At 40.2% G+C, this 22836-nt stretch overlaps 1 protein-coding gene and 1 non-coding gene across 5 annotated transcripts in view; both read right to left on the reverse strand.

Moving 5' to 3' along the window:
- LOC126251488 (DNA ligase 3) overlaps window positions 1-22836 on the reverse strand; it is a 605411-nt gene that overhangs the window by 97392 nt on the left and 485183 nt on the right. The gene's annotated exons all lie outside the window — the stretch shown is intronic.
- On the reverse strand, window positions 13608-13682 carry Trnas-cga (transfer RNA serine (anticodon CGA)). Its single transcript has one exon. It is a non-coding gene; the product is annotated as a tRNA-Ser (tRNA).

Here is a 22836-nt window from a genome sequence, read left to right on the forward strand (position 1 = left end):
TCCCACTGCTGCTGTTTCTTCTCATTGTCACTGCCTCTCTCTTCCCCGCTGTCATTGTCATAGACTGACTCAGTGTCTCATAATCAATGGCTCTCGCCCACTTCCACTTTCTCTTTTCTTTATTGCTCTCCCACTGGCGTTGTCTCCTTCAGTCTTTTCCAACCACTGTTCTCTCGCTGTTTATTATTTTCCATTGCGACTGCGTGCCTCTCTTTCTCCCAAACTGCCATCGTCTCCTCCGTATTTTTTTCTGCACCACAACCACTGTCTTCTACCTTTCAGTATTTATTACCACTCCTCTCCCTTTCCGCTGCCACTGTCTCCTCCTCTCTAAACATAAAAACACAAATATTTTCATATCACGATATGTTTGCCAAAATTTTGAAGGTGCTGAGGAAGGCAGAAAGAGGCAGCTGGTACCACATTTCTCAATCACAGTCTTTTAATAAAGAGGAGCATATTCGCTTTTTGTGATCCGATAGTAGCACTTTTCCACTGATTGCCACAACAGGGCATTGCACTCATATGAAACACCCTTTAAGGGTCAGTAAAATTTTGATAGTTTTCTCATGTGAAACTGAAATAATGCCAAACTAATTTTTTGCTTTCATTATTTCGTGGGTGGCTATTGGGTGGGGAGTCAGCGAGAACATTTTGTAAAGGTCTGAAATTATGTGTAACGTTTGTTCGAAGTCGCTTTGTGTTCTCATTGTCAAATACTGGATTAATACTGAACGGGTAATTTGCGCGCTGTTAGCTACGCTGTTTCAAAATGGTTCAAATGGCTCTGATCACTATGGGACTTAACTTCTGAGGTCATCAGTCCCCTAGAACTTAGAACTACTCAAACCTAACTAACCTAAGGACATCACACACATCCATGCCCGAGGCAGGATTCGAACCTGCGACCGTAGCGGTCGGGCGGTTCCAGACTGTAGCGGCTAGAACCGCTCGGCCACCCTGACCGGCTACGCTGTTTCAAGATATGTACACGGTTTCCGACTGTAATAATTTACTACGTTACGCCTTTAACGTAACATTACACCTCTTTGTGAGTAGATGACAACATTTAAAATTTTTAAATTCGGTCAACAATTATATGAAATACTGAAAATCAATTTTTTGTTGCCCCTGGAAGCAGTTAAATAGGCAGCCAGTAACTGGAAACTGACGACAGTTTTAGCCGTTTAGTAATATCAGTGGTTCACAGAACAGTACTGTGGCTTACCAAATTCCTAGTCAGCTACCTGATAGACTTCTGCATAAAAAATTTGATTTCTGCGTTAACGTCAGGATTAGCATTAAATGTGAATCTAACTTTTATATTTTGTTTTGGATCTTGCATCATGACACACTGTGTAAATTCGCTTCCGTTCCACTACAAACTTTAAAATAATTTCATGGCACCAGACGCTGTTTAGTAATCTACATTAAGCGGGGCAGCTGTCTCCGTAAAGCTGTACTGTGCGGTAAGGTGTCTTTTGAATGTATGTCTCTGAGCCTGTATGCCAGTTTAAATTTGTTTATTGCATGGGGCTATTAATTCCTACTCAGTATATTTTGGAGAATTTATCCCCCTCAGAAATCTCAGTACACCCTATATTGTATATGTGATTCCCCATTTACTTGTTTCGAGGAATCTCCTCATCACGAGCTAGTATATAAAATGAAACATCTATCAGAGTGAATTTTCACTCTTCAGCGGAGTGTGTGCTTAAAACTTCCTGGCCAAACCGGGACTCAAACATGGAGCCTTCCTCTTTCGTGGGCAAGTGCTCTAAAGTATGAGCTATCCAAGCACGACGCACGACCTGCCCGCACAGCTTTACTTACACAAGTATCCCTTGTCCTACCTTCCAAACTTCACAGAACTTCTCACGCATATCTTGTGGAACTACTACTTCTTTTTCCCAGTCGTGCTTGGGTAGCTCAGTCGGTAGATCACTTGTCTGCGAAAGCCGAAGTGCCTGAGTTCGGGTCCCGTTAAGACGGCAAGATTAGATTAACCAACTTACAGCATGTGTAAGTTACTGAGCAGAGCTTGGCGCAGGGCAGTTTGTACAAATATTAACAATTCCCCGAGCGGTTCTAGGCGCTCCAGTCTGGAACCGCGCTGCTGCTACGGTCGCAGGTTCGAATCCTGCCTCGGGCATGGATGTGTGTGATGTCCTTAGGTTAGTTAGGCTTAAGTAGTTCTAAGTTCTAGGGGACTGATGACCTCAGATGTTAAGTCCCATAGTGCTCAGAGCCATTTGAACCATTAACAATTCCCTGTCCAGTTCCATTGAGAAACTAACTATAACTGGAGTCAGACTGAAGGTTGGTTTGGAAACGACAGTGTTTTAGTAACCAGGTTACCTTCATTCGAACTGACGAAGCTTGCTGTACACGGTTCTAAAGTTTAACATGGACTGAGAACTACGGTACAGTTTAGCATTTTTGATAAATACAAATTATTGCCACAGGTGTCAGAAGCGAGAGTGAAGAAAGAAGAAGAAAGAGAAAAAAAAAATTCTACCGACTGAGCATGAGACCTGGGCCTTTCGACTTTCGTCCCAAACAACTGAGGCGAAGAAAAATGACTACGAGTATGCCTATGTAGGGATCCTAATCTCTAACATCTTTCTCTCAAGTTCCCTAAGCTATATGAACGATGCAGACGGCAGAATCGTCTCAGGTTCGATGGTACATTCGTTTTTAGGCTGTACTAGCAAAAATCCTCCGGCACAGAATACGTGGAAGCAAGTAAATATAAGTTTCGTAACGTTAATGAAAAAAATTGAAGAGTCCGTATACATTATATATATATATATATACCGGGTGATCAAAAAGTCAGTATAAATTTGAAAACTGAATAAATCACGGAATAATGTAGATAGAGAGGTACAAATTGACACACATGCTTGGAATGACATGGAGTTTTATTAGAACCAAAAAAATACAAAAGTTCAACAAAAGTCCGACAGATGGCGCTTCATCTGATCAGAATAGCAATAATTAGCATAACAAAGTAAGACAAGGCAAAGATGATGTTCTTTACACGAAATGCTCTATATGTCCACCATCATTCCTCAACAATAGCTGTAGTCGAGGAAAATTGTTGTGAACAGCACTGTAAAGCATGACCGGAGTTATGGTGAGGCATTGGCGTCGGATGTTGTCTTTCAGCATCCCTAGAGATGTCGGTCGATCACGATACACTTGCGACTTCAGGTAACCCCAAAGCCAATAATCGCACAGACTGAGGTCTGGGGACCTGGGAGGTCAAGCATGACGAAAGTGGCGGCTGAGCACACGATCATCACCAAACGACGCGCGCAAGAGATCTTTCACGCGTCTAGCAAATATGGTTGGTTTTAATAAAACCCCATGTCATTCCAAGCATGTGTGTTAATGTTTACCTCTCTATCTACATTATTACGTGGTTTATTAAGTTTTCAAATTTATACTGACTTTTCGATCACCCGGCATATATAATAAAATTACATTTCGTTACTGTTTCAGACGTGGCTATATTACCAGTGTGTGTAACATGTATGTAATAAAGATTCAAAAAATGAACTTTCAGGGCTACTTCATGAATTACTGATCAAGAGAAAAGTTCTTCCAGATCGAGTGAAGCTTTTTTGTCATTTAACATAGATAGCGCAAGAACTAATACGCAATACCAAGATTCTGAACTACTGGAATTACGCTACTGAGTTCGAGGTCGCTATTTCACGATATTTGGGTGAAAGTATTATTTAGGAAATTTTTCATGGCAATATTGACCTTATTTCCACTTTGGGAGGAGGAAATACGAATTTAATGGTAAAGAAACCATTCAAGTGATAGTTATAAAATAATAATACCGATATATCTTTGCGGCTAAAGCGAAACTTAAGGGATCAGCAATACCAACGTCGCTGGACGTTATAAATTACGACAGATGCAGTATTAATGCAGGGTATCGTGGTATGTAGGAAAGAACAATGATATTTCTCTTCGAGCCGAAAGTATTTCTTATAAATGTTGCGCAGCTTAGTTGCATTTATATTTCGTTAGTTGGTTACAGACTATTTCCAAACTGAATTTTGACAGACCAAAGATAGTAAACTGCGTCGAGCTCCTCACCCATGCCGAACTTGCACGACGTCAATAACTAAGTTTCTGCAACAACGAATAAACAAGGCTGTGACAAAGCAATTTGCAAATAACGAATGTTACAACTATTATTAGTTATCAAAATCTTAAGCCCCCGACGATCGACCATCAAATTAGAACCTATGACTTTGTTCATTTTATCTTCGGAACTATGAAGTAGTGTGCACCTGTTGTATGAGTTAAGCATTACAGCAGTAGTTCGTGTGTGGAAAGTAGCACATCCTGATACGGTGTATGACGACCTACAGTCCTCTTGAATACCGGATCACACAGCATCGCCATCTTCTGTCTGCATACTTTTGGGTATTTGCTCTAATCTTTCGTGCAAGCTGTACCTGGATGTTTCGATTGTAATATCATTTCTCTGGATGAGTTCCATATCTGTCTCACCCCTACTTGATAAAAATTCCAAACACTGTACAGATTTATAGAAAATGTCGCCTTTGTCTCTAGTTTGTAGTTTTCTTTACAGATGCCTCGCAATAATCTAAGTCTTCTATAGGTCTAATTTAATATTAGTTTTACTAGTTGTTAGCAGTTCATATCCCTCTTAAATACCAAGTAAAGCTGTCGTAACCCCAAGGCTCATTTCAGCACCTCTGTGCTTTGCCGTGCATCCTTTTCTTCGAGGAGTTAAGCCTCTGTCTTCGTGCGACCTCTGAAATGACTTACGCACACAGTTATAGGATGGGCCTACAGCAGGGGTGTCTAACCCACGGCCAACAGACCCCATACGGCCCAAAGTAAGTATCAGTGTGTCCCATGATGTGAGCATCTATAATACGATCGGTTAAAAAATTAATGTAAAATTCTGTTCATGAAAAATTATGATTTACTGAACATTTTCAGTCTGAAATTCCCGGCATACGATGCTGTTCTCTCATTGGTCCATCCCGCTTTTATTTTCAGCGGTTATTAATATTGTTAAGTACCTATGTACGGCCCAAAAATAATCGTCTTCTTTCAGTGTAGCTCAGTAAGCTAAAATGTTTGACACCTCTGTGCTACAGTAAGGTGTGGATTACGTATCACACAGCAACTTTGCATTTTTCACATTAACAAGTTATTTACAGAGGAAAAAGAAGAGATGAGTGACAAAAGTCCTGGGATCGACCAGAGGTCGTACCGTACACCTTTAGATTTGTATTCTGCTACTCAGGCAAAGAGCCACACTTCTTAGTGTTATTCCCAGATATTCAAACAAAGTTAAAATCTTCAGACGGAAAATCTTTTAAGTATATTAGCAGTCGTCCTGCATTTCCTTGGGATGCACTCGATGCCACTTTTGTCTGTGTTGGAGATGGACTGTCCACTGTCAGGTACACCAACCGCTGGGCCACATTCCCACTTGGTGATTTACGTGTCATAACCTACCTTCTTAGACCGGTAAGTTTTAAGTTTTCATCACATATAATCCCAACTTTTGACAGTATCAGTTTGTCGAATAAAATTTTCTCGGGATTCCGGCCGCGTCTTGTGGTTAAAATGGCACGAGCTTTCGACCAAGTACTCCTTGGCCATTGTCAAACGGAATGATTGCTTAAGGCCCTCAGGTACCATTTATATACCCTAGCTGCCGGCAGTGACGTCACTGGCGCCCTACGTATCGCCATGTATGGGCATCATAAGTTGACTCCACGTTGGATGCGCTCGCTGGCTCCCAAGATGCGTTGAGCCGCCGTCCCAATTAAGAATGTTGTTAGCGATTTTTATTTCAACGATTTCATTAATTACGCTATCCCATTAGCCGTTTTCTAGAGCATGATCAGCCAAAGTATTTTTTTTGGGGGGGGGGGGGGGGGGGGGGGCAGCGTATGCAATGTAAGGAATACGTACTGAAGGGTTTTGAGTCCCGGTCTGGCAAAAATTTGCAATGGTCACTGCATATTCGTAAGTTACACATTTTCGAGCTACTTTAGTACGACCAACTGCTATAATAGACAGTAAGTGGCGACTTCAGCACACACAGCAGGAACCCAAACTGGAAGTAACTCAATGTGATGGTAAGAGACCGCCAACGCTCTCTGGAGTCACACTGCATGCCGCCATTCCCACATATGCTGAATGACGTGTTGTGGAGAATTCACAAAGCGAACACGGCGAACGAACTGGCTCCACAAACATTCAAACAGTCTAAGGCCTGGGAACAGATTATCAAATGCACATGAACATATAAAACGATGGATCCGAAACCAAATCAGTCGAAAGTAATTTCCATATTAATTAGTGGTCAAGAAAAATACTACAAAAACGTTCCCAGATCGTATGGCAGTGTGTTAGCTAGTGTCCTTTCACCAGTGATTGCACTCTGCATGTTCTTCGACGTTTCGTGAGGCAGATGCAGACATGCATTTGTCTCAACAGACTTTAGACTGATACAACGCTGTCCTCCATCGCTACCAATCCTACTCGTGTAAATATCATACCTAAATCCTGTATTATTTATTTTGCTCATTCTAGAGTGTTTGTCTGGCGTTACAGTTTCTCTTCTCTCCCAAGTTAACTATTGCCGAATGCCTTACACATCTCGTTAACCCGCCCCTTCAACTCGCAAGGGTCTGCCACAGACTTCTTCCCTTACACATTCTTTGTAATACTGCATTTCGTATCATATCTGCCAAATTAAAGTCAGTCATCATTTCGCTTCCACATAGTTGTCAATAATAGAACTCGATATATTAAGTGTTTATGGAGAAACGTATAGTATGCATTGAGCAACAGCACTAACACAATGAGTTAGGTTAACAGTTGTTCGTGAGCTGCTGTCCATTTTTTGAAACAAAATGATTTATCGGATGCACGACACGTGCCTGATTCTATTCCTGTAGAGCATATGGCACGCACTGCTTGAAATAGTTACTCAAAAATAACTGAGCGTTGTATAATGTTTTAAAGTTCGCACTAAATCGTGTCGAGGATCGCACTTAACAACAGTAATGGCGGCACCACCAATTTTATTGTCCATCTAGATTGCGTACTTTTCTAATTTTATGATTGGTTTTCGTTACATCAAACCAACAGTAACCTGCTAATTTCTTTTTCTTAGTCCCTGAACAACCACATTCTCCAAACATGGACGCACTTTTTCAGTACTCTTAAGGCTTCTAAGGCAAGAGAGAGAGAGAGAGAGAGAGAGAGAGAGAGAGAGAGAGATATTCGCTAAACATAAGATTTTTAAGTTTACATTTTATTTTATTCTCAAGAACAGTAAATTACGTTTGGAAGTATTTTTAACAATTATACCAGACGTGATACACGAGTTCGACTTGCAGCACTCACTCCACCTACTAGCAGCTGCCTCGCGTGTTCGCATTAACAAAGCGAAACATACTACAATACTGTGTTCCCCCACAACTATAGCATGCATATGAGTTAAAGAAATTGATGTATTACTCTTTTAGCCGATATAATCGGATCTCAAGATGGTTCGATTAGATTGAAACTGGTCATAACATTAAAAATATACGCTATCTACAGGGTGGCCCAAAGCTCCGTAAACATTTGGAAATTCAGTACTTCACGGTATATTTTAGGTAGAGAGAGAAGAATTGACACAAATGCTTGAAATTTCACGGAATTTTATTGAAACCAAAAATTGCAAATGACCAACGGATGGCGCTTCATATGATACATAAACAATAATTATAGCATAAAAATTGATTTTTTTTTGGCAAAGACGGTGTTCTTTATAACAACTGCTCAACATGTCGGCCGTCACTGATCAACAATAACTGTTGTCGAAGGACAATACTGCGAACAGCACTGTACAGCATGCCAGTAGGTATGGCGAGAAATTACCGTCGTACACCGTCTTTTAGTATCCGTAATGAGGTCGGCCGGTCGCGGCAGACTTGCTGCTCCAGGTAACCCCATAACCAGTAATCACACGGATTTACGTCTTGGGACCTGGGAGGCCAAGCATGTCGGAAGTGGTGGCTAAGCACGCGACCCTCACCAAACGATGTGCGTCAGAGATCGTTCACACGTAGCATTACGCGGTATAGCCCCACCCTGTATGAAAGTCGTACTTTCGAGCAGGTGTGTATCAGCCAGGATAGGGGTGATATGACCCACTCTGTAACTACAGTCCGTTTCATACAAAATTCACATGCGGTGCCACTGACGTATAGCTGTCCAGCACCATTTGTTGGCTAGTTTTTGCACTCGTTTTTGGTTTCAATAAAACCCCACATCATTTCAGGCATGTGCGTCAACTTCCACCACTCTACATACATTTTTTTCATGAATTAATGCATTCTCTAACATTAACGGACTTTTAGGTCATCTTGTATATGGACAATAAAATTTGTTGTACAATCATTGATTGTGGATCATCTAAAAAAAATTTTAAAAAAGCCAATTTTTGCGAAAGCAATGACTGTTTCGTAGAAATACAGTGTGCTCATAAATAATGTTTACAGTTCTAGACTTTAAAACTATGTTAATGCTGATTTCCAGCGTGTGACATGATGACTCAAAGCTTTTTTTTCTTTTCTTTTCCAGGTGCCGCAGATTTGACGAAAACTATGGGAGCCGCAGGATAAAGCTTAGTGTGTAGCCCAGTTTATAAAGACGAAGTCCGAGACTCAAGTGCAATGAAACTTTCGGACACAGTATGAAAGAAACCAAATTCTCGACTAAATATTGGGTCTTGGCATACGTCATTTATGGAAGCAGGTAATGTTATCCATAAACAGGGGGGAGGGTCGCCCGTGTTTTCCAAACGTCAACGTGGTCAAGGTAAGACAGGCGTTCGCAAGGAGTCCGACAAACTCAGTGTGCACGGTGGCCTCGAGTGTTGGTAACGTCAAGAGCAACCATGCCGAGAATCTTGAATAAGAGCTTCCGTCTTTATATTTCTTCAAGTTGGAAAGCCGATAGATAACTTCAGAGCGAACAGTTTGCAGTGGATATGCTAGCCAAGACTGGCACAAACAATTACTTTCTGGAATAAATTTGTTTTTCCGATCAGTCAACTTTTTATCCAGTCGGCAAACTGAACCGTCATAGTTCGTGCGTGGGTATCAGAGTGGCCTCATGCACGTGAAAACGCGACAGTCGCAATCCCGAAGTGCGGCGCAGTATAATGTACATCTGCGTCATGGGTCCATTCCGTTTCATCGAGTTTGCCATCAACAGTGATGTTTATTTGACATGGACAAGAGTTTCCTGTGCACATAATGGTTCAAATGGCTCTGAGCACTATGGGACTTAACATCTATGGTCATCAGTCCCCTAGAACTTAGAACTACTTAAACCTAACTAACCTAAGGACAGCACACAACACCCAGCCATCACGAGGCAGAGAAAATCCCTGACCCCGCCGGGAATCGAACCCGGGAGTGGGAAGCGAGAACGCTACCGCACGACCACGAGATGCCGGCCTTGTGCACATAATCATAAAAACTGCGGGTTCCAGATGGACGACGCACCGCTTCACTGGTCCCTAAATATCTGTCAACTTATGAACGAAAAATTTTCAGACAGGGATGAGATGGTCTGATTCGGTAGTCATCACTAACACCTGAGCTCACGCCACTAGACTTCTTCCTATGGGGTTTTATAAAGGATAATGTACATCGAACTAAGGTGGCATACGTATAGGACTTCAAGATCCACGTTCGAAGTGCATATGAACATGTCGGTGTGGAGTTCCTGTAGCGTTCTGGGAGGGAGGGAGGGAGGGAGGGAGAACACCGATTTGACGTTGTCCGTGACACTGGGGATGCTCACACTGACATGTAGAATGAAGAAACAAACCTTTATCAGCGGTATCTTGTATCGTGCTGAAGACGATTTATTATTTAATTTAGTTTCAAAGTCTAAAGTTGTAAGGATAATTTGTGGACAGCCTGTAAAAAATTTATACATTTATCTATCAACCCTGCTACCTGCGTTCTGCATGCCAACTTTACGTTAGTGTAAAGCGGCCTCTTGTCTATGATTAATATCGGGCAATAATATTTTCAAATATTGAAATTTGGCTCCAGAGATAGAATCTATACTGCGCAATATTAGTATCAAATCTTGAAAGTGTAAACATGGCAGAGACAGACGCCAGCTGTTACTGGGTCCTCTAGATGGTCAGTAATATTACTGTTACGGATGTTGCTGCTGTAATAACTGCTCTACTTCATTGCAAGCAGAACAAAGGAGATGAATGAAAAATTGCTTCAAGGACCGTCAAATGTCACTCACGAAAATGTGTTGACAGAATCGAGTTCAGACAATATATAGGGTGTACATAAAGTTCAGGAACTATTTATTTATTTATTTATTGCAGAACACAAGAACGAAACATTGTACAGATATCATACATATCGCATTTTGAAGAGAAACTCTGAAGTGTTTATTTTTTTGTATTTTTTTCTTTTTTTTACGATCATTGGATATGCGAGCCATGAGTGACCCGGCAGATATCAATACGATAATCAAATTCTTGCCATACCAGTCCCAGCATGCCATCGTCGACTGTGGTGCTACATCACATGGTAGAGGCGGTACATACACCAACCAGGTCTTTAATGTGGTCCCCCCCCCCAGAAAAAGTCACACGGAGTGAGATCTGGTGATAAGGGAGGCCATTTCATGAAACAGATGTCAACTTTCGTAGCACAGCCGATCTATCGATGCGACAACTCCGTGTCCTGCACTAGCTCCAATTTGAATGTTTTCATAGACAGCTTCTGTCGCAGGACTTTCCATACTGTCTCTGGAGCCATTTCTTTGGACTCCTTTTCACTCACTTCACTTACACTGGGACGTCCGCTTCTCTTTTTCGGGCACAAGCAACCGTTGTAGCGAATTTGTTGTTCCAGTGGTAAATAGCCTTCCTTGTTGGTGGATTCTTACCGTACTTGGTTATAAACATCCGTTGAACAGCTGTAGCACACTTATTTTTGTCGAACTCCAACACACAGAAAGCTCGCTCCGCACCTGAACTCGCCATGTTTGTGGCTAGCGCTGACTATCGCCAAATTGCCAAACTACAGTGTGGCGGTATACATGGAGGGGAAAAAAAAAGAGAAACTTTCACAGGGTTTCTCTTCAAAATGACATATATATGATATCTGTACAATGTTCTTGTGCAATAAATAATTGAAATATATATATATATATATATATATATATATATATATATATATATATATATATATATATTACGTGTTCATGGTCAAGCATTTGACCTTCCCCCTCCCTGTGGAAACTTTAGTACAAAGTTACAGAATTCTCATACACTTCTGTAGGTGAATTACGTGATTTCGCTAAAGCTTTCGTTTACGTTTAGCCAAATGTAGCAAGCACTACCTTGGCCAATTTTAGAGTCTTGCCCCCCCCCCCCCCGCCCCGCCCCCCCCCCCCCAAGCGCTGGTTAAATTTCTACAGACGACCCCTATGCCCACACGATAGAAAAGAAACAAAATAGTACGATGAGGGACGCAACTCCACTAACTCAGCGCTTATCTGTTATTACACTACTATACCTTGCTACAGGCAGTTCTTTGGAAGATTTCAGATTTACGAGGAGAATTTCACCTTAAAGTATGTGGAACTGGGTTGTGGAATAGTGTCGTGCAAAAATACGTACACCAAAGAATCATGTTCAGGTAAGTAACGTGTGTGTGTGTGTGTGTGTGTGTGTGTGTGTGTGTGTGTGTGTGTGTGTGTGTGTGTGTGTGTGTGTTCCAAGGTTTTAGTCTTTTTCTCATATGCTCCAACATCCCACAATACCGGCTTGATTTACACATTTCCATTACCCCTGATATGAACGCTCTTTCGTCCTATTTTGATCTCATTTTGAACACAATAACGACGACGACGACATCTATCCAGGGACTATAGCACGCAATGATACTGTCAATACTGTAGGTACACAGACGGCAAAATATTCCCCGGCAACGCAACATATTTCAAAGCAATTTTTTGGTGCGCTCAGTATTACCGTGTACCTCCGAATTTCACCGCTACACGTTCAATATTACTGCGCATCCGGAAATTTTGCGCAATAACCATGACCGTGTGGGGCAGTGGTCGTCAAACTCTTTTGCTCACTACTGTCATTGAGGGACGGTACCTCGGGCTGAATATGTACCGATCTTACTATTAATTGGTAACCGACGTAAATTAGTATGTTATGAGTAAGGGCGCCATAAAGCAGCTGCCCCCCAAACAGTGATCGTTAAAAGTTGGCACCATTCGGAAAACTTCGTGTAAACTGTTCTTCGTCGCAGGCTGCTGTTCCCCTCAGCAATCCCAACGTTCTAACGCTGTAATTGCCTGATAAAGTATTGTGTTGTTTCTGTGAGCGGATGATTAATTGATTAATACAGTAACTTTACTTATATTTAAATGCATTATGCAATGTGAGACAGAATCGCAAATGTTTACTAAATATCTTGAATGTTATTTTTCTTCCATTCATTGTGGTTTATTATAACAGCTTTAATTTAATTTCATATTCCTTGCTGCAAATACCTACTACATTTGAAGATCATCATCTCTGTAATGTGCATTCAGGAATGCACGTTACTGCCTTGTCAAAATTTACACCATAGCTGTTGATCGGTATGAGTTGCCTATGGCCGTGAGTTGTCAGTACTGGACGACAAACGATAAAACATACCTCCTCCTCCTCACATCCTCTATCCCCGCAGTACCAGCCCCCCCCCCCCCTCCTCCTTCCCCATTGCCCAGAAGTAAGCGGCCAGCTTCCTTCACGGTCGAATTCACCAACGTGAGCTGAAACGAAGCACACATTATTACTGTTTGAAAGTATTTTTGTTTGTTCCTAGCAGGGAAACTATCCTCTTAAGCAGCTCATACCGTTAGTGGACGTTTCTCGTTTCGGCTATTAGTTGCTTGGAGCACATTATTATTATAAAATACAGCTGAGAACCGCAAAGTCACAGGAATACTTGATTCTGACTGCGCGTAGGAATGGGAAAAACCGATCGGTTAAAATCGATGACTGTTTTAGGTATTTTTTTCGGTATTTGTTATTATAACAGGTATTTTTATGTTTTATTAACAAATGAGTAAAGAAAAACGAAATATCAATTAGCCATAGGAGCAGTGCTAAATTTTTCGTTTTTAAATCAACCTTTCTTTTTAAAAGGAACAATTTTGTTTGTATTGGTTTGAAATACCGCATTATATAGAAAATGGGACAAGCGATCAGTACCATTTTAATAATCACGCCGAAGGACACGAGCTACAAATTCAAGGCATACAAAAGGAACCCGCATTGCTGAAATGACAATTTTCATGTTGCCGTGTGTCTTGGGTTAAGGTACGCGTGTACGTTCAGTGTACAAGAGTTGTCTATACGGTAGTTTCTCGCTGTCATCGACAGACATCTGTTGTATTGCAGAGTGGCATTAACTATAGTCTGCAAATCCAGAATGAGATTTTCACTTTGCAGCGGAGTGTGGGCTGATGTGAAACTTCCTGGCAGATTAAAGCTGTGTGTCGGACCGAGACTCGAACTCGGGACCTTTGCCTTTCGAGGGCAAGTGCTCTACCATCTGAGCTACCCAAGCACGACTCACGACCCGTCCTCATAGCTTGCCCGCGAAAGGCAAAGGTCCCGAGTTCGAGTCTCGGTCCGGCACACAGCTTTAATCTGGCAGGAAGTTTCAGTCTGCAAATATTTTTACACAGTGACGTAGCAATGAAGTACAATGCATCATTTGCTTTAAGAGATTAAAGATTTGTCTGCCATTTCTCTGATATATAAAAAAGGAAACTATGGTAACAGTAACAAATTAAAAACTTAAGGATTCATTCATAGTACATAATAAAAATAGAAATTAGCTTATCTGTTGCCCGTGTCTACATAACATACCTTTATCTGTTTGTAGCCCTAGAAAAATGACAAATTAAAGCGAAAACCAGAGTCATTCAATCTCAGTTTTCACCCTTTATCAGTTATTATTCGTAATACCCAAATAGTGGTATGATCCCCGATTACAAATTGATTTTTGAGCTGAGTTTCAAAACATTAGAATCGATTGGGGAACACGAGTGGCATTCAACCAACTATCACTTTTCAAGAAAAGCAGCTAACTATGGACGAACTGCGTTTTCTTTTATTTGCCTATTTAATTTAATATTTCGACTATGTATCTTGAAACAGAGTCCAAATTTTTCAATCTTTTTTTGATTTCTACGTATACTACTGAAATTAATGGAAATACAAAACTGAATACCGGTTATTTAAGAAACTGGTTAATTTGAGCGATTGGAGCGGTCAGGTTAAACTGATGTTCGAAAAAGCGATATAACCGAAAACCGCTACACAGAGCCCTCCGCTTTCCCGTCCCGTTAAGAGACCAGGAAGAGCACCGTCATCTGCCGCAGGAGGGAGCCTTTCTTTCTTTCTTTCTTTCTTTCTTTCTTTGATCGTGTAGCCAGGTAATCGGATCGGATGGGATGGGATGGGATGGGAGGCTGCCCGCCCCACCTACTCGTTACGGCGCGGTAGCTCATTACGCGACATGCGGTCGCCCAGCTTTCAAAAAGCAGGGAAATCCCAGCACAGTGCCTCGAACAGAGAGCAGCGAGCAGGCTTCAGGAATCACTCACAGCGTGGTATGCAATGGATCACTCACTTTTCGGTAAAAACCACTCGTCTCCCAATATTTCATGACACATTTACGTTAATGCAATTACACCTACATAGAATTTAACTCAAACTACCGAAAAACCATAATACACACATTGGACATCGTAGTTAAAGGGTCCGAGGTGGAGCTGCCCCAAAAGATATATTAAAAAATGATGTATTATAGAATTTTAATTATCAGAAAACGTTTATAATATTTCCATATCAAGGGCATCCGTACGGTTGTTTGTAAAGGAGGTAGGCATGGGGGGGGGGGGGGGGCGGGGGCGCGCAAGGCCATGAGTATGGAGTATTTTCAGAGAGTGGAGGGAGATTGTAGTTTCACATCACATCGACAGCGAGGTCATTAGATAGATAGATAGATAGATAGATAGAGAGAGAGAGAGAGAGAGAGCAGAAGTTCGGCTTATGGAAGGATGGGGAAGGAAAGCAGCTGTACCTCTTCAGCATTACCATCCCGGCATTTACTCAGGTTGATTTAGGGAAATCACGAAAGGCTAAATCTAGATGGACGTATGGGGATTTGAACCATCGTTCTCTCGAATACGACTCCAGAGTGCTAACCACTGCACCACCTCGCTTGGTATGGAGTATTTTTAACATCTTGCACTAGGAATGGCGACTTGTCAGTAACAATAAAAAGTTCTAGTTCCGAATCTGGTAAAAACCAGCGTGAAACCTACTTTTATATCTTTTCTTGAAAGAAACCACCTGACTACTATGTATTTTTTCCTCTCCCTGAGATCCATTCAGCAGGCGAGTGTGCCACCCCCCTTGCCCCTGGGTGTGGACGACCTTGCCGCGTATATAAAGGGTGGTCCATTGGTAGTGACCGGGCCAAATATCTCACGAAATAAGCATCAAACGAAAAAACTACAAAGAACGAAACTCGTCTAGCCTGAAGGGGGAAACCAGATGGTGCTATGGTTGGCCCGCTAGATGGCGCTGCCATAATGTCGCACAAATAACAACTGCGTTTTTTTATATAAAAAATAGGAACCCCCAATTTTTATTACATATTCGTGTAGTACAAAAAGAAATATGAATGTTTTAGTTGGACCACTTTTTTCGCTTTGTGATAGATGGCGCTGTAGTCACAAACGTGTAAGTACGTGGTATCACATTTCATTCCACCAGTGCTGATGGTATTAGCTTCGTGATACATTACCCGTGTTAAAATGGACCGTTTACCAATTGTCGAAAAGGTCAATATCGTGTTGATGTATGGCTGTTGTGATCAAGATGCTCAATGGGCATGTGCTACGTATGCTGCTCGGTATCCTGGGCAACATAATCCAAGTGTCCGGACCGTTTGCTGGATAGCTACGTTATTTAAGGAAACAGGAACTGTTCAGCCATATGTGAAACATCAGCAACGACCTGCAACAAATGATGATGCCCAAGTAGATGTTTTAGCTGTTGTCACGGCTAATCCGCACATCAGTAGCAGACAAATTGCGCAAGAATCGGGAATCTCAAAAACGTCAGTGTTGAGAATGCTACATCAACATCGACTGCGCACGTACCATATTTCTATGCAACACCTCATGTACAGTTCTGCCACTGGGCACAAGAGAAATTACGGGACAATGACAGATTTTTTGCACGCGTTCTATTTAGCGACGAAGCATCATTCACCAACAGCGATAACGTAAACCGACATAATATGCACTATTGGGCAACGGAAAATCCACGATGGCTGCGACAAGTGGAACAGCAACAACCTTGGCGGGTTAATGTATGGTGCAGCATTATGGGAGGAAGGATAATTGGCTCCCATTTTATCAATGGCAATCCAAATGGTGCAATGAATGCTGATTTCCTACGTAATGTTCTACCGATGTTACTACAATATGGTTCACTGCTTGACAGAATAGCGATGTACTTTCAACATGATGGATGTCTGGCACATAGCTTGCGTGCAGTTGAAGCGGTATTGAATAGCATATTTCATGACAGGTGGATTGGTTGTCGAAGATGGCTCGCACATTCACCGGATCTGGCGTCCCCAGATTTCTTTCTGTGGGGGAAGTTGAAGGATATTTGCTATTGTGATCCACCGACAACACCTGACAACATGCGCCAGCGTATTGTCAATGCATGTGCTAACAATACGGAAGGCGAACTACTCACTGTTGAGAGGAATGTCGTTACTCATATTGCCAAATGCATTGAGGTCGACATACATCATTTTCAGTATTTTTTGCATTAATGTGTTATTTACAGGTAATCATGCTGTAACAGCATGTGTTCTCAGAAATGATAAGTTGACAAAGGTACATGTATCACATTGGAACAAACGAAATAAAATGTTCAAACGTACCTACATTCTGTATTTTAATTTAAAAACCTACCTGTTACCAACTGTTCGTCTAAAATTGTGAGCCATATGTTTGTGACTATTACAGCGCCACCTATCACAAAGCGAAAAAAGTGGTCCAACTAAAACATTCATATTTCTTTATGTACTTCACGAATATGTAATAAAAAATGGGGTTCCTATTTTAAAAAAACCAGTTTATATCCATTTGACCTATTGCAGCACCATCTAGTGGGCCAACCATAGTGCCACCTGGTTTCCCCCTTCAAGCTAGACAAGTTTCGTTCTTTGTAGTTTTCTCATTTGATGCTCAATTCGTGAGGTATTTGGCCCAGTCACGATCAATGGACCACCCTGTATAGATATAGATAGTCAACTTTTCTAGAGCAGTTGATAATGAGTGAAGTTTTTCACATAGTATCCTTAACTGAGGCTGTACCCTGAAATGCCTTTACTTTCATATAGCAGAGGTTTGGGAGCATGGTTTTCAGGTAGTGCAGCTCTATGGGCTTCTAGAAGATCCCACTACATGAGTCACACCCATCCTCACATGGGACGAGCAACTAATGGTGATGTAGATGCAGACAGGACATCCAACTGCACGAGAGAGAATCTCCGTGTCACATGGGACGTGCTATAAAACTATTTATTGTGATGTATTTATATCTCCTTATCACAAACATATGTACACAAACTGAACAGTACTTAACCCCATTTCTTATATAGGTACATTAGGATGAGTAATAATAAAGATATTTTTATACTGGATTGATCATCGTGAGGGAACCTGCACAAATAACATAACCTTCAAAGAATGCTGTTTTGAGTACAACTCAATAAGCAACAAACGAAACTACTAACAATAATTCGTTTTAATGGACATGAAACTCTACTTTTCCACCCTCTGTAGAATAAAAATGCCACATTTCTGGAAGTACCTACGTATGATTAAAAAGCAAACACCACTTTACTGGATAAAAACTAACAAATAGCCACAGGTTGTTACTGCAGAACACCCCTGTTTGAAGACATTGGTACCAAGTTAAAAAATTCATACAACTGATCATGCTCCCTGTGTCAATTCACACATTTAATATTTACAAACTACCGCACAAGTTTCAAGCCTACATTTCTATAGCTGTGAAATATTACATTTCAATTTTTATGTCATATGAGAAGGGCATTCTAAATATCTCTATACACATTAATTGCTGTTTGTTACATTTCATATATGCAATATCAAATATTTTACAAGAAATATTGTAGAAAGTTGCATGCACAGGTTAACCACATACAATTAAAACACTTCCGAGCCCTCAGAGTTGGGGAAAACATGGCGAACGATTCAGCCTATTATGTAGGTTTGAACAATTGTCTCCTGAATGTGAGTCCAATGTGCTAGTCACTGCGCCACCTTGCTCGGTTGGCTGTATCTGGGTCCCCAACCACACAGTTTGTTTAAGAAAATGGACATGTGTAAAATTCCCACGTTAGCCTATTAAAATGCACATTTCCTCCCTTGTCCATATTCTAGTCATATTGTTCTATCTGTAGCATACATAAATAAATACACTGCATAAAAACTTCAATAGCTATGAACAAAGGAAAGTTGCACACGATGTTGGTAAGGAACATCAGCTTAAAAAACTTCACAAAATCGGTCAAACTCACTCCTTGTGGAGCGTGTGCTTTTATTTAAAAAACATTGAATATTAGAGGCAATATTTTTATCAATTTAATAACGGAGTCCCACAACCATTTCTATAATGCCACAGCTCTGCTTTTTACATTCCACTATTTACAAGGAAAAGCAATGAACGGAGTGGCTGAAGCTTCACACACTAACCCTTGCCTCTGAATCTATGTATTATCATTTGATGTGCCACTTACTGATGTTTAATATTAATGTTTCAATATCTAAGGGATACTTTTTTTTGTTTTGTCACTGGCAATTCTATCCACTGTAGTAAAGGCATGCTACATTCACAAATAACTTACCAAAGTGCACTACAGAATGCAGTAATGTACGTGTCACCACGTAGCTGGAGTTTCACGAATTATTAGATCACATAAGGAAGCAAAAACATGTTGTTCCATTCTGTTGTCAATGAGTAACATGGTTGCTAACTGCATTTGGCTGATAAAAGTATATTATTTGTGCGTTTCTTTTTGTTACTTGTGAGGCTGTTTGACAGTTCTTTGTGATGTGTGGGTTAGATAGAACTGCCAAAAGAAATACATTTTGGGACATAACTGAAGAGGACAAAAAAAATTCCATCAGGCACACCAACACACAAAACGTTAATTACACTGAACAGATTCATGGACTTGGAAATCGCAAAATGTGTCTAACTTTGGAACTGTACAATTGAAAACGTTCATCTCTGACAGATGCTATAGAAATATACTACATCACTCTCATATATATAGTTTGTCTTTTCTTCTTGTATCAGGAAGCTTTTTCTCAATAGGGTATCATACTCACAGCCACATGTATAATGGAGGTAAAAGTAAACATGTTCACAAGAACATTATATATCATGAACATGAAAATGAGGCTTTTGTACATAGTTCATTTTTGTCAACACAACTCAAAGAGTAATTTCAAACAGAGACAGTACAGCACACATTGTCACATGATGGAAGCTGCTAACTGATTTGGCCTATGACACAGCAGTATCATTAAACAGGTATCATGAGACACAAAACATTGAAGTATCCATAATTCAGTTACTTGTAACAAAGCACTATTTCAAAACCTGCACAAATATTTAGTCAAATTGTGATAATATTTCAAAGTAGTGCACAGACTGGCATCTCACTTTAAATGTTCAGAAATGTACATTTGTGATCTCTACAAAAAACATAGTATCCTGAGACAGGATTACGATATCAATGAGTCACAACTGGAATCGACCAGCTCATAGAAATACCAGGGTATTGCAGGGAAATGAACTGTTGGTAAAGCAGGCACCAGTTGCTGATTTATTGATAGGTAGAATTCAAAAAGAGATTTACACTTACTGGCAGACTGAAATTATGTGTCAGAGCAGCACTTGAGCCTGAGACCTTAGCTTTTTGCTTTAAGTGCTCTAGTGACTCAGCTACCCAAGCACTATTCACACATTTAATTCCACCAGTACATCTTCTCCTACCTTCTAAACTTCACAGAAATCCTCCTGCATACCTTGCAAGACTAGCTATTGTGGAATGGTGGAAGTTCCAGGTTTGAGTTTCGATCTGACAATTTTCATCTGCCAAGTTTCAAATCAGTGCCCACTCTGATGTGCAGTGGAACTTCATTGTGGAAATAAAGAAAATTGGTTACTAAATACTTACATGACACAATATATGCAAAAAAAGGCAGCACATGTAGTCACACATTTGTTGGGCCCATAAGAGAGGGGTCACAGTGATACTGAGAACTCTGAATTTTGAGACTCTTTAAGACAGATGCCAACAATGCAGCAAAAGTGTAATCTCTAAGTTTAAAAATTCAATATTAAGTGAGGATTCTAAGAATATACTATAGCTCCATATGCAATGACGTAAAAAATTAGCAACACCAAAAATAATTAATGTACAGTAATAAAAATTTAGGAATACACTTGTCTATGTAATACATTTAATTGATTAACATTACATAAGCATAGATTAATGTAAGCAAAAGATAAGCTATTGCAAATGTGAAATGCTGGTACATTGGTAACTGGTCTAACTGCCAGAATGTTGAATGCAAACATTCAAACATGCACAGATTGTGCTGTACAGATGCTAGATGTCAGTTTGTGGGATGGAGTTCCATGCCTGTTGCACTTGGTTGGTCAGTACAGGGATGATTAATGCTGGTTGTGGAACAAGCTGGAGTTGTCGTCTGATGAAGTCCCACATCTGCTTGACTGAAGACATGTCTGGTGATCAAGAAGGCCAGAACAAAATGCCAACACACTGTAGAGCATGTGGGGCATGTTATCCTGTTGGGAAACATCCCCTGCAATGCTGTTAATGAATGGCAGCACAACAGGTCAAATCACCAGACTGTCATACAAATTTGCAATCAGGGTGCACAGGATAATCATGAGAGAGCTCCTGCTGTCATACAAAATTGGACCCCAGACCATAACTCCTGCAATATTTCAGAAAGAACATCCATATTCTCATAGTCCTGTTAACCGACCTCATTCAAACTCAGTGAGGTGCTGATAATGGTGTCTTTCTCACCTTAAAGCCATTCTTGACTAACATCAACCCACCACATTGTCTCAACCGTTACAATGTGTATTTAAAGCAAACTTGATATCCATCCTCATAGTGGTGCTAGTAGCACCATTCATATGCAATTGATGTGAAATCTGTATGATCATTATCTTTCAGATGTAGAAACACGCCTACCAACTTTGCTTATGTCCCACTACTCCTCCTTGGTATTGCGATTTTTTTTTTTCCATCAGTGTATGTATCACACTTGTGACGTGAATGCAAAATTATATTAATTACAGTGCAGATTTAAGCAATGCTCCATACGTGAATGAAATGGAAAGGGCCTTCGTAAGGGGCACAGTGATAAGTTCCTCTGCCATGCATGGTAGAATATGAATGTAGAGTATGCAGGATATTGAACAGAATATTTTCCTACATTTTAATTTATTCTGCTTAGGCTTTCTCATCTCTCATATTTCATTGAATTTTGTTCTCTCCACATGCAATACCTTCGGAAATAAATCCCTGCCTATTTCTGTAAAAGGTATTAAAAGTCGCCTAACTCTGTTATTCTAACAGTAATTCGCTTGTCTGTAATGACTGTGGTGTGACTTGTCACTCAGTTTGTTTGCTTCAGTTTATCTAAAAATATTATGAAACATTACAGGTAGATCCCAAATTCACTCACTATTTTATTTTTTATTTATTTATTTTTTCAGATTACAAATTTACAAGAAATTTGCATAAGAATCTGTGAAACTGTGTCAACATTGTTGTAAATTTGGAGAATGAAGAATTAAATATATTTTGTACAACTTAATAACCAAATTAAATATTTCTCCTCTCTCACAAATAATCAGTAGATAAATTATTTTGAGCAGCAACATTTCAAGAACATCAATAATCAGGTACAAAAATGGCTCATAGTTTATCCTTCATTTTCTTAGAATAGCAGCAAACAGTAACTAATAAGTGACCAACAAACCGAAAACAGCAAAACAGTTGTGTCAACTCTTTGCCATACCTGTTAATCTTTAAATTTCAGACTTATATTCTTTCAAGGGAGTTCCATAGTGAGAACATCAGTTTTAAGTAAATTAAACAAATTTACACTATATACAATTATAAACAAATATCAGAGAAATCATGATCACTCTAAATTTTGGCACTATGCTCAGATTCTAAATGAATTAATTATGCTGTGTATAAACAGTACAACTGACAGCACAAAAGAATAAAAACAGCAACAGGTATAGCTAACAATTTGAGTTTTTTTAGAGTTCCCACATCTGAGAGAGAAAAAGAATCCTCCAGCCTGATGCACATGAAATAAACAACAGCAAACCTGAGGTGGAACCATCTAGGTTTTTAATGTCTTCAAAAGAGAAATCATAGTAAATGGGAAAAAGAAAGAATTTTTGTTTAACTGGATTAACAACTTCTTTATCAAGATGACAATAAATATGCTACCCTTTATCAATCTTATTTAATTTAAAAATTGTGGTACTACAATTATCAACAGCAGCAGTTGCAAGTGTCTCATAAATAG

Source organism: Schistocerca nitens, chromosome 4, assembly GCF_023898315.1.
Source record: "Schistocerca nitens isolate TAMUIC-IGC-003100 chromosome 4, iqSchNite1.1, whole genome shotgun sequence".
NCBI lineage: Eukaryota > Metazoa > Arthropoda > Insecta > Orthoptera > Acrididae > Schistocerca > Schistocerca nitens.